Raw genomic sequence first — 11,988 nt, 5'->3', positions numbered from 1 at the left:
CAGAATAACACTAAAATATAAAATGCTGTCTTTATAATAATAATGTGATACACAAAAACTCTCCCAGAAGGAATGAGATCAGAATCCAGTCATTTTTAATATGGTCATTTTTCATCTGTTCATTAATCTAATACATCATTTACATTCAAGATTTGCATATTTAAGTCACTGGACATCTGTCTGTTGCTTTCAGTCTAGCTTGTCTGACACAATCCCATAAATGCTCCCATATGTCAATTACTTCATTCTAGTAAACACAGAAAAGGGATGAGAGTGCCAACAAATCTTGTTAAGCTTCTCCCATAACTGAATCACTGTGGCACAAAAAATAAAATACTATAAAAGAAGTACTAGGAAACAATCACGAGAAACAGCTGCCTAGATTCACAGACTGGATTAAAGCAACAGAGCTGATGTTGGAACCTCTGGGGCTATGACTCAAAGGAGAAACAGACTGTGACTATTTAAGCTACTTCTCAGGCTTTGCCTGAAGTGTTACACAGCAACACCCTGCCATCCTACTGCTCCAAGGAATCACCTACTGACTGTTGCATGTCCAGAAGCCTTTGAGAAGTGCCAGAGGCACATGTGCAAATCTGTTACATATACACAGTCTAATCCAGGGGACATGGAAAACTAAGCATCTCCAAATTTTGAAAACTTTCTATCCAAAGTCCATTCTTGTTCCAAGAGCAGGCAAAAAGTGAGCTTAAAACAATCCTACCAGAAACATTAACACTAATCTGCCAGAAATACAAACATTTGCACTCACATAAGTGAAGAAAGCTGCAGAAGCTATGCAATAACTTTCTGAATACTGAAATCACCGATTCATAACAATACTTGGTTGTGTTCTCAACCTTTGTAATCAGCTATGGAGTTTGGTGTCTCCAGCTTAGTTAATGACAAAGCAAACATTGCTACATGCAGACAGCTTCCCTACCTCTCTGTTTCCTTCTGCCTCAAAGCCAAAGTAGTAATGATAATTTAAGGCCTTTAAGGTGCTGCGATCTGAGAGACTCAGACACTTCAGACCTACCCAGACAATCTGAAGCACTTACAGAAAAAGGCCTGCAGGAAGACTGCAGGACAGAGGATTTTCAGTAGCAGGCTACCACATATCAAGTCACAATTTTTAAATGCTTTACTAAGAATAAAAAACCTTTTCATTTTCTAAAACTTTTCCTTGAGTGAACAAAAATTTTAAAAAAAAGAATAGAAGAATCCAGGTAATGAAGTGGAAAGCCTGAGAGGGAAAGGAAGAGGGAGTGATGCATTGTTCTGTAAGTACGTAACATTTCTCTTGCCACAGGAAAGCAATAGAAAATTAGGCCCCAGTTTTAAACCTATTTAATTTTTATAATTCTTAGCCTCTAACTATTATTCTAAAGATGCAAATATATACTGAGTCATCCACATGAACATTAGATGTTCTTATAAATTTATAACTGTTACAAGTTACTCAAAAGTTTAAAACAGATCTTACAGTTTTATCCAGACTGATTTCATTTCCCCGTTTTATGTAGCTGAGTTATGCCAACAGATTATTTTAGATGTGCAACTGTGGATAAGGTGGAAGAAGAAGAAAACCACTAAGAGAAACATATATTTTTTTCTAAGTATAATCCACAGTTTTTATATAAAGTTCTTCATCTCAACAACACGTGCTTCACTCTTCAGGTTTTCAGATTTCTTGGAGATAATCTTGGTCATATGGGAGCAGTAACATTACAAGTACAGAACTAACAGCTCAGTTTCTTCTCTGTAAATCAGTGTGGCATGCCTGGAGGTGCCCTCTGCCCAAATGAAAATTTGCAGATTGACTTCCCTGGTCACTTGCTTCCAGCTGCTACAACAAAATGTGGCTAGTCAATGGAAAGAAGACTAGTTTAGTTTTCTCTTCATTTTTAAATTAATGACCTGTTTCATTCAAAAAATCCTTTATTATTATCACCCCATGGCTGTTTCCGCCAGCTTTTCACATCAAGTTTCTTTGTTGTAAATAATACACAGAAATATAGAAAAGTATAGCCTTCAGCCAAAATATTTTCCCACGCAAAAATGAAAACACTAAAAGTCAGTGAGAAAGTCATACAGTGACTCAGCAGGAAACATGTAGGACATAGGCAGAATCTGAGTCAGAGAGACACAGTTTACTGACTGCTGTGTATTTCTCTAGGAGAGAGATGCCAAACGATGCTTTGAAACATCTGACTCTCAAAACAGAAAATCTAAAATGAAGACCAGCCCTTCATTCATATGGCAATCTGTGTGGATTTGAAAAGTGTGTTGGCATGTAAAATTCACAAAAATATGGACAATATTGGAACTTAAGAACATAAGAATTGCCTTTCCAGCTACAAAAAAAGGTTCATTTGATTGAACAATGTCCTCCAACACTTGATTTAAGGAAAAGAGAAGAAAAATACAGGTATGGAGAGATATTATTTTGATAATATTTTATTACCCACAATTTCCAGTTCAGAGACATGCTGAGCCAGAGTTTGTATCCAGACCACCATTACTGAGTTATGTAGAACATCTTTCACCCCTTTGACAAACCAGAAATAGCCTTCTTTCTCTATTTGTATGATGAGAGATTGTATAAAGTCATTCTTTCACTCAACCTCTCTACCAAAAGGTATTCAGAAAGTACAAAAATTAATGACTGGAAATGCCTTTTCCTCTTCATATCACTGAATACAAATGAGTAACTAAAGTTCAGAAGCTTCCCCCATATCTGGACATATTCTTCCTTTTCTTTTTAGCCATTTTATCTTTTTTTTTGTTTTTCCCAATGGAGAGGCTCTAAATTTATGAGAAGAGGGGAAAAAATAAAGAATATGGAGAACAAATCTTAAATGTTATTCTAATTAATTCCAAGAGGAAAAGGAACAAGGAAGGAGTAGTTGTGGGAAAAAAAATCCTAAACCATTTAGTCCAACTCTTGCTGGGTTTGTAAGCAGACTACAGCTAGAAACCTTAGCTAGACTATATTCCAAGGTATATGGTTTCAGCATTTATCTGTCCAAAGAACATCTACTGTATCTGCTATGCAAGCCACGCGTTACTTGCACCATGCTGGGAGCATGAGGTGGCTGCAGAAAAGGAAAATCTATCAGTGACAAACCAGACACATAATGAGGGAACAGCATAATCTGATTTTTACTGAAACTTCTCACACCCTTTCACGCAATTTTGAGGTTTCAATTTCAAAGTTACTTGGGTAACTTTTCCACATTTACAGAGGTTGCTCTTTTTCTCAAAGTGGGACTGATTGAAGAGTGGGCTTTTTTTCTAAAATCATAACAGGAAATGTGAAACAATTATGTCTTACTGGATACATTTTCAGCTGTTTTTCCTTTGGATAATTAGAACAACTCTGAAGCAGTATAACTAAGACGTGAAGCTTACTGGCCAATTTAATGATGTATTTTTTTGTGCCATCAATTTTTTGTAGCAATCGTATTTCTTTTATCTTGTATTTCAGTGAATTCTTTTCAGTACTGCTGACCTGTAAAAATAGAATACTTTTGGCTAATAAAAATAGCCCCCCTCTACGCAAAATGTTTGTCACACAGGATTAGTCATGTCAAAACTAGTTGGAAAATGTATGTGAGGAAGAATGTGCAACAATGGTCAAGACAGACAGAAGGAAAATGTTAAAATAAAATCTGAATCTAAAGATGTCTCTCCTTTATAGAGAAACACAAACGTAAGCCATACATATTCTGACCACTCTTTGCAAATCTCTGAAGTTCAGGAAGGCAACCCTAATACCTGGAAAGACTCCATTTGAGGCATTTCTATTTATTACTTACTATAAATTCTTCTCATTTATTGTCATGAAATGTTATCTACTTTTTGATATATGGAAGGGTAAACGGTGCATTTGAAAGAGGTAGCTGTCTGAAATGATATACTAGGTAGTTATCGTAGAAGGCATTTGTTTCAGACAGAAATAGCAAAAGGCAATTCCAGAGACTTCTCCAGCTTACAGCTGGATCAACTTCAAAATCTGATTTTTTGTCTAGTTATTCAGAATAGAAGAGTAAGGTTTTTTAATTAAGCCTGTTCATAGCATCTGCAGAACTGGGGAGTTGCCATCTACATCAGAATAACACTTGAGCTGCTTAAAAGACAAGGTTATAAAGTGAAGAGAAAGAACATCCAGTATTTAAAACCCACATCATTGAATTTGTGGTAAAACTCTTAATGAAAGGAAATAATAATGACATCAACTACATTATTTCTGAAGGATCCCAAAATTGCAATTTCAAATTACTTCCCAAATAACTGAAATACAGCAATACTTGAAAAATTACATTATACTATTCAGAAGGCCTTTCATAAAGAGAACATAGAGTTATACAATTGTGAGTCAAGTTTCTAATTAAAAAGATCATCAGTATGTTTTAGCTGTCTGAGTAATACTGTGAAACTTAAAACCAAGATTGGATTACTTATATGATATAAAGTTTAAAACATAAATACAGGACCAGTGTCCAACATTTGAGAATGAGACAAAAATCTAAGGTAGATTAACAGAGACATGATGAGCAGAACAGTAAAAGACAAAGGCTTGAATCAGTGTCAGACTTTGAAGATAAAATTTTTGTGCCACCAGAGCTAGAGTGGAATTCAGTGACCTTGGAGATTTCCAGTGTTGTGGACAATCCAGAACACCTGCACAGAGCTAACAGCTATGTCACAGGACTCATGGGAGAAATTGTGGAGCAGCTGAATTCCAGGAACATACCCCTACCACCAAAAAGGGCATTAAACTCACATGCATAGGAAACAAAATCTTCCCACCTCTATAATCAACTGATCCAGTTTATCCTAAGAGACACCTACAGGTGATCATCTGAATAACGCTTTAAGAGTGTTGAGCTGAACTAATGCAACCGAATCCCACTTTGTTCCCCGACTGATCCCTTTATTATATCAGCATCTGAGGCACCTCACGTGAATGTGGAAACTTCTTTAAAGATGCAGAAGCTTAGGTGACTTCTTAAGTGTAGTCTGGGCATGACTCCCATCTTGGCTTCTTGAAGATACACATACTTAAATGATACCTCCATGGGAATTTAAACCAGAAACAGCATAGTCTGGCGTTCTTAGGAGATTACAAATTTAGAGAAACAAATAGAAACAAATAGAAACAAATAGAAACAAATAGAAACAAATAGGTTGCCCTCAAGTCTACTTTTTTCCCAGCTGTAGAATGACAAGTCCAGAGAAGGATGTGTCCTTTCCTTGCCCTCACACACACCAGAAGCCGTGACACACTTTATTTTCCATACCAAATGAGATACTATTAATGCAAAAAAGTAGCACCAAAAAATAGGCCTTGACACACCAAGAGTTTAGACAATAACTAAAAGTACCATTGACTCGAGAATTTGCAAACGTGTGACCTGAAAAATCAAAAAGTATGTTGTTTTCAAGGCAGCAGTTTTTCCTGGGCACACTTTTAAGCCTTTCAGCAAAACAAAACAAAGATAAAATAGAGACCTCAGATGGTGGAGGGACCCAGGTTAGTGAAAAGTGCACTATGCTTCTTTGAAAGCCACAGGTTTTGGGCTGGTCAGTCCCTTCAGTAGGCCTACCTTCCTGCACCTCCTTCCAAGACTGAAATGAAACCCATAGACAAAAAGGCCTTAAAATCATGAGGGCTAGCTGTTAGTTCGGATAAGACATTTATTTTTAACACTTAAGCAGAATTTAGAAGCCAACTTTCCAGTAACATATGGAATATATTGGCTGTGTTCATGTAAGAAAACCCTAAAGACTTTAGATTTCAGTATCAGTTCAAAGTTTTGGATTTAGTTGTCATTTACAGCATATGTAAACACACAATAACACATGTAAGAAAGAAAATAAAAAGCCAAAAGAAAAAGCAAGCAAATTCTCATACAACAACTTTCTGGATTCTTTAAACAAAAAGCAGATACAGTGATTCTATCAGGAAAGCAACTAAAAGAAAACAGCTTGAGTCAATGTTCTCCTTAACAGACACACTTGAAGGTCATAAAGATGAAAAGCAGAGGCTGCCAACAGCTGGAAACAAACATATATTCTCAAACAAAATTATGACCAGATATACAAGACGAAGTTACATCATAAGGATACTTGGCCTTCTCACCATGTGATTTTTTCCATGCACTGTCAGTTTAGCAATATTTAATCTGACTTATTTTCAGAACGACTTATTCATAAAAAAGGTTAGTATTTATACTGAACACCACTTTAAATGGACTTAAAACAGAGGCAAATGGAAAAATTTTTAAATTTGAGACACACAAAGATAATTACAATATGACATTCTTTCTGGACTTGAGGGGGAAAAAATGAAGGGCTCTGCTTTCAGCTATTGCATTTATCAGTTATTAATTTTACTACAGTTTAAACTAGTATTAAATAGCTTAATCCAGACTTCCTTTAAAAGCCTCACAGCAGAGGAGTCCCAATTCCATTTCAGTTGCATTACCTGGAAATACAGCTCAGCAAAAGCACCATTTGTTATCTGTTCAATCTGTGGAGAACCTCTGCTGCTTGCTAAGTGACACCAGAGCTCACCTGACACTTAGAATGCTGTGCCTGGGACTTGTCATTAGAAATGTGCTCTAGATAGCTCTGAAAATTCAGCACCTATTTCATGCATAATAAGCCAGGTAAATGTTCCTCCAGGCCCAGGCCTATTACCTTAGAAGCTCACTTCTTGAGGCATGTTCAGAGCACATGCAGTACTCCATAAGGGAGACTGAAGTGTCCCTCTTTTCGTCATTGCATGATGATTAGAGTCATTAGCAAAGATTTTTATGATGGCCATTTAAGTCCACTCCTTTCTTGGGTGATTAAAGATACTGTTGCTGCTGTCCCAGGAAATCCCCTCCCCACACTCTAGGATATTCATAAAAATGTATGTTTCTAGTGTAAGACAATGTGAGGGAAGAATGGAGAAAATGGGAGTTGATTTTGTTAGCTCCATTCAAATTGGGCCATTTTTCATTTATTAAGGCTCTTCAAACTAGATAGGGAGAAAGAACATGGAAGACAGTGAGGAAAAACCACAGAGAAAGGACGGATAAATGTGGATCTAATATTTGATCATCTTTTGAGAGCAAGGACTGATGTTATTTTAATTTTGCTACTATGACTTTACTGTCAAAGGATTTCCTGTGCAATGATCCTGCTGCAGAGAAAGCTAGGAAATGTTACAATTAACAACATTGCTGTTTACAATAATTTCAACAGTGCAGTGTATATGACTTCCCAATCAGCATGTTGGCACTCATGAAACATCCATAGGGTACTTAGCTCTGCCTAACATAGCTACAGTATGTTTCCACTGGAGTAATGAGCATGCCAAAGCACTTACTTGCTCTGCCCTTTCAGCAAGCTGACACAGCATGGTGTGCATGCAGACTGGTAAACTCACCACCACTTTCCAAAACAGAGTGACCTTGGGCCAGGTGCCAGTTAGATGGCAGAGACCTGTGCATGGGATCCATCTTCCAGAGCTTTGAAGTGGCCCACATGCCTCTCTGCATGTCCGATAGGACACACGCACTGAATAACTTCAGACCCACAGATGCTGTCACATGGGCACCTGCTGAACTCTCTGTGTCTTACCATGCTTCCTCTGGATGCTCATACTCTCAAAGCTCCAACTGCTTCGATTTTTTTATTACTTTTATCCATATTGGACAGACTTCCATGCTTTCTCAGGCTTGCCTTCTTGGTTGGAGACAAAATTATTTGTCAGCAAAGGATCCATGACACTCATAACCCACTCCTTGTCTTGGGACTCAGCAAAGCAACAAAGAAAAGTGCTATTGAGACCCACAATTCCCTTCCAAGGCCAATTGCAATTAGGAAGGTCCAAGTCTGTTATGCATTACCTGTTAAGAGAGGAAAGGTCTAAGGCCTGAAAGACTAACACCCATTGGCAAGACTACACTGTGCTACAAGTGGGATGACCAACAATGGATGAAGAATTTCCCCATACAGAGGGCTGCCTTTGGAGTACCCTGTGAAGAACTGGCCCTGGATACCCACCCTGAGACCATCACAAGCCACAAGCCCATCTCAGTGGCGAAAAAAGATTGTCATTCTTCACTCTTCATTACTCCAACTTTTGCCAAATATTGGGTAACAAAATTAGTTTCAGAAAGCTTCTGACATGCTGGAAGGTGTATGAGATGGCTGAGGCTACCAACTACACCACCTACATGACTACTACACAGCAGCAACACTTGAGTATTTTTTTGGCATAAGTAGTAGGACAGAGATGGACTGAACAAGGATTTCTTCTTAAATTGAGTGTCCTGAAAGACAGTATCACAGGAAAAGTAAAATGTGAGAGTCAAGAGTTAAACAATTGAGGCTTCAACATCCCTTCACACTGTGACAGGGATGGCTCAGCCAGGCCTGGCAAAAAACCCACATTTAATTATCCTGGACTGTCAATGTGCCACAGCAAAAGTTCAATAAAGTTTACAGTAACAATTACAATATATATCATCATTCCTGCTGACAGAGATTGTTAAGTTTGGTCTGCACCATCTTAAAATATTGTGAAAAATTAAGAAGAGTCCACATTGCTTTTCCTAATTTTGGTTCACTAAGACAAGTAGAAAACAAATCCCAGCACACAGCCAAAAGGATTTCCTTTGCTACGGAAATGTACAAACTCATCACATTGCATCCTCCTGCAAATACTGCTATCAGACCTGCTTAGAAACATGACAACAACTTCCACTGTTCAAATTCAATCAAATTCCGTAAGTGCTACATTTGAAAAGAATAATTAAGCCAATTATCATAGAAATAATCCTACTTATTCTGGGTAAAAACACAACTGCATATGTGAAATTTAAAATTTTTGAGTTTTTCAAAATTTAGGGAAGGAGGGAGGTCTCACCCCCTGAAAAATGATAAGAATAAACATTATCAGACCATTCAAATATCTTGCTCTCAGTTTAATGTTCAGTCTTCTGGCTCTCCCACAGTCCCTTCCATCTGTGGTCTTGCAGTTTCACTGTTCCAGAGCCACACATGGCAGATGTCACATGTCAACCTGATCTGGGATTTGCTGACTACTGGTCAGGCAACACGGCTACTGGGCTGGTAGAATGCCAGCAAAGCCAGGAGCACAGTCCCACTGTACGTGCCTCTATTGCAGCCCTTCACTGCAGCACCCCCAGCACCCAGTTGGAGCACAGCTATTCCACAGGCAGGCACACATCCCTTCTGCAGTGCCACAGGCACAGCAGGGAGCTAGTTGGTGCTGCTGTTCTCACCCCCACTAGCAGGCACACATCCATAATACATGTAGACATCAAAATGAGGAATGAGTGCTGTGTGTTTAAAGTTGTGTCACTTGAGAAAGATGTCTCAGATATTTTAGATGCTGCTCTCAGGACAAATGGTGACAAAGAAATGAGCATCACTGCCAGTCTGGATGAATTCTAATTTCTCATCTTTTCACGTTGCCTGTTCTTGTCACAATGTGGACCTGGCCTTCTCAGGCATAGAGTCAATACAGGAGAAAAAAGAATGTTTTCTTTCTTACACCAGAAGCAAGAGGAAGCTCCTTATCTGCCTTTCCTGGGCTTTGACATACACTGATGTACTCAGAGTGTTAAGCCTTTGTATAGGTTTGCCATGAGCCTTGTGGCTCTCTTTAACATGCATGGATTTTACAAAAGGAACACTACCAAAGAGCAGAATAAAATATAAACAAAGTACTGATAATGTGCTGCATTTTAGTCACTCATAAGAAGATGAAATCAGTTCCTATTACCAGCAAGTACAGTACAGAAGTCCCAGGACTGTGTGTGAAATGCAATGTCAAAGACCTTGCCCCTGCTTTGAATTACAAACCATTAGTATTGTAACCCCTTCCTTTAAAATGTTGCTGAGAAGGTTATGGGACTTGAATTAACCCTTGTTCTACAGAACTACAAAAAATTCCTTACACTTGCCTCTGATCTTAAGTAGACACTTGGACAACTAGTGTATAAAATGCAATCACAAAGCTGGAACTAAAACTGCAAGAGCAATTTAATAGAAATTTAGAGATATAATAATTTAAAAACAGATTCAGTATTTTTTGTCACTGCTCTATAATTTTAAAATAACCATGGGCCTGCCAAATTGACCTACTTCAGCAGTAGGACTGGATTAATGATTAATTAATATTAGCTGAATTACGTAACATATTCTAAATTTCCATAATTTAGAAGTCTCTCATAAAACTCTAACTTCTGACAACCTCTTAAGAGATTTCTCCCCTAGCTGATTTTTAACCACTTACCTTAACAGTACAGCCCTGACCTCTAGTGGGTTCAGTAAAACAATATTGCAGGCAGGATAACATGCTAACTTGGTTTCATAAACAATATCATTTAAACCTGGAAAATGTAGAAGTTCCAGCAAAGCCATGCAATCAGCCAAGGAATGGCTGTTTTACTAAACAGATGAAAATTAATCGCAGGCTAACAGCAGTACTGTGTTTGACTTATGCCAACATCCATCTGATTGATGAGGTGTTTTAATTCTCACCAGATGACTGCTCATTCCCACTGGGAGCTTTGTATCAGCTAAACCCCATTATTAGTCTCTTAGTTATCTGCAAAGTTTGCTTGACTTATCTTTTTTTTTTTTTTTTTTTGCTAACTTACCTTCAGACCAAGAGATACCTATGATTGGATTTAGAAAAACAAGTAAGACAGGTTAGGGATAAGTACATACCAATTTTTCCATCATCTAAGAACGAGATTAAGACCTGATTGCTGCAAAGGCTTATGAACCTCTGTTACATTCAGTAAAAATTTAACACTTGCACGATACACTCCAGTTACTCAAAGTCTGAGGATCCTAGGTTTCCTGTTATTTTTATCCCACCATGAAAATTAAATCCAGAGCTCTGAAAAGATTACTAAAATGATTTTCCAATTAAGTATGGGAGGCTTCCACATAAAGACCGCTGAAAATAGAGACAACAATAAATTCAGCTGCCTTCATCTAAAAAAAGACACAAAGTGATGGGAATGTGGTCTGCTGCTTTCAAATTCCTGACACAGGGTAAATGATGCATGGACAGCCTTAATAGGACAGCCACAGATACTCTGCCATGCTCCTTCCTACATGTCCTCCAGCACAGAAGTCTCATGGAAGTACTCATACAGTTGATTCTCTTCACCACATTATGTACCTACATTAATGAATACAATGCTGTTCTGATGTGCTATGAACTAAGCAAACGGGAATCAGACCAAACTAGACAGACAGAACATAACAAGGGTTTCACAACTGAAATTAGTAATAATAATAATAATAATAATAATAATAATAATAATAAAGTTTTTAAAAGTAAACAAAGATACCTCTTCCAAAGAGTGACAAATGCACTGCACTTTCACATCATCTGTAAAAGTTAAAATTGCAAATATGTAGATATGTTTTCCAAATTCTCTGTTCTGCAACAGAAGGCCAACAAATCTGTTACTTATGAAGTCTGGACTACTCAGTCAGAGCAGCCTATCCAAAAATTAATTATGTACCAGTAGTACATTTCTTTGTTTATTCATTACAGAAGCCACTCAATAAAAGGCGTGCTTTTTAATCTTTTAAGGGAAGAAAACATCCTATTTCTGTCCTTGATACGGATTTACTAATTCAATATCTAGGTTAATTTTGTTCATTATCAAAGCATGCATATTATACTTTGCCAAACAAGAATAATTTGATAAAAATTTCTAGGGATCCTGAGGCTGCCCTTAACTTTGTTACACTGAGATTCTTGCATTCAGACATCATTGTCTTAATTAGAGGGCCTTTTTTTATTCTTCCACTATGGTTTGCCATGGCAATCCCAGTGTTTAGTTGACTAACAGTGTTTAGTTGCTTTGATTGGTCACGTTGGATCAACTGGTGCTGGACAAAATTCCCTTCCCAGAAAATATAATGGTTTCATTG

Source organism: Sylvia atricapilla, chromosome 2, assembly GCF_009819655.1.
Source record: "Sylvia atricapilla isolate bSylAtr1 chromosome 2, bSylAtr1.pri, whole genome shotgun sequence".
NCBI lineage: Eukaryota > Metazoa > Chordata > Aves > Passeriformes > Sylviidae > Sylvia > Sylvia atricapilla.
The sequence above is the reverse complement of the archived record's forward strand: the minus strand, read 5'-3'. Positions refer to the sequence as shown.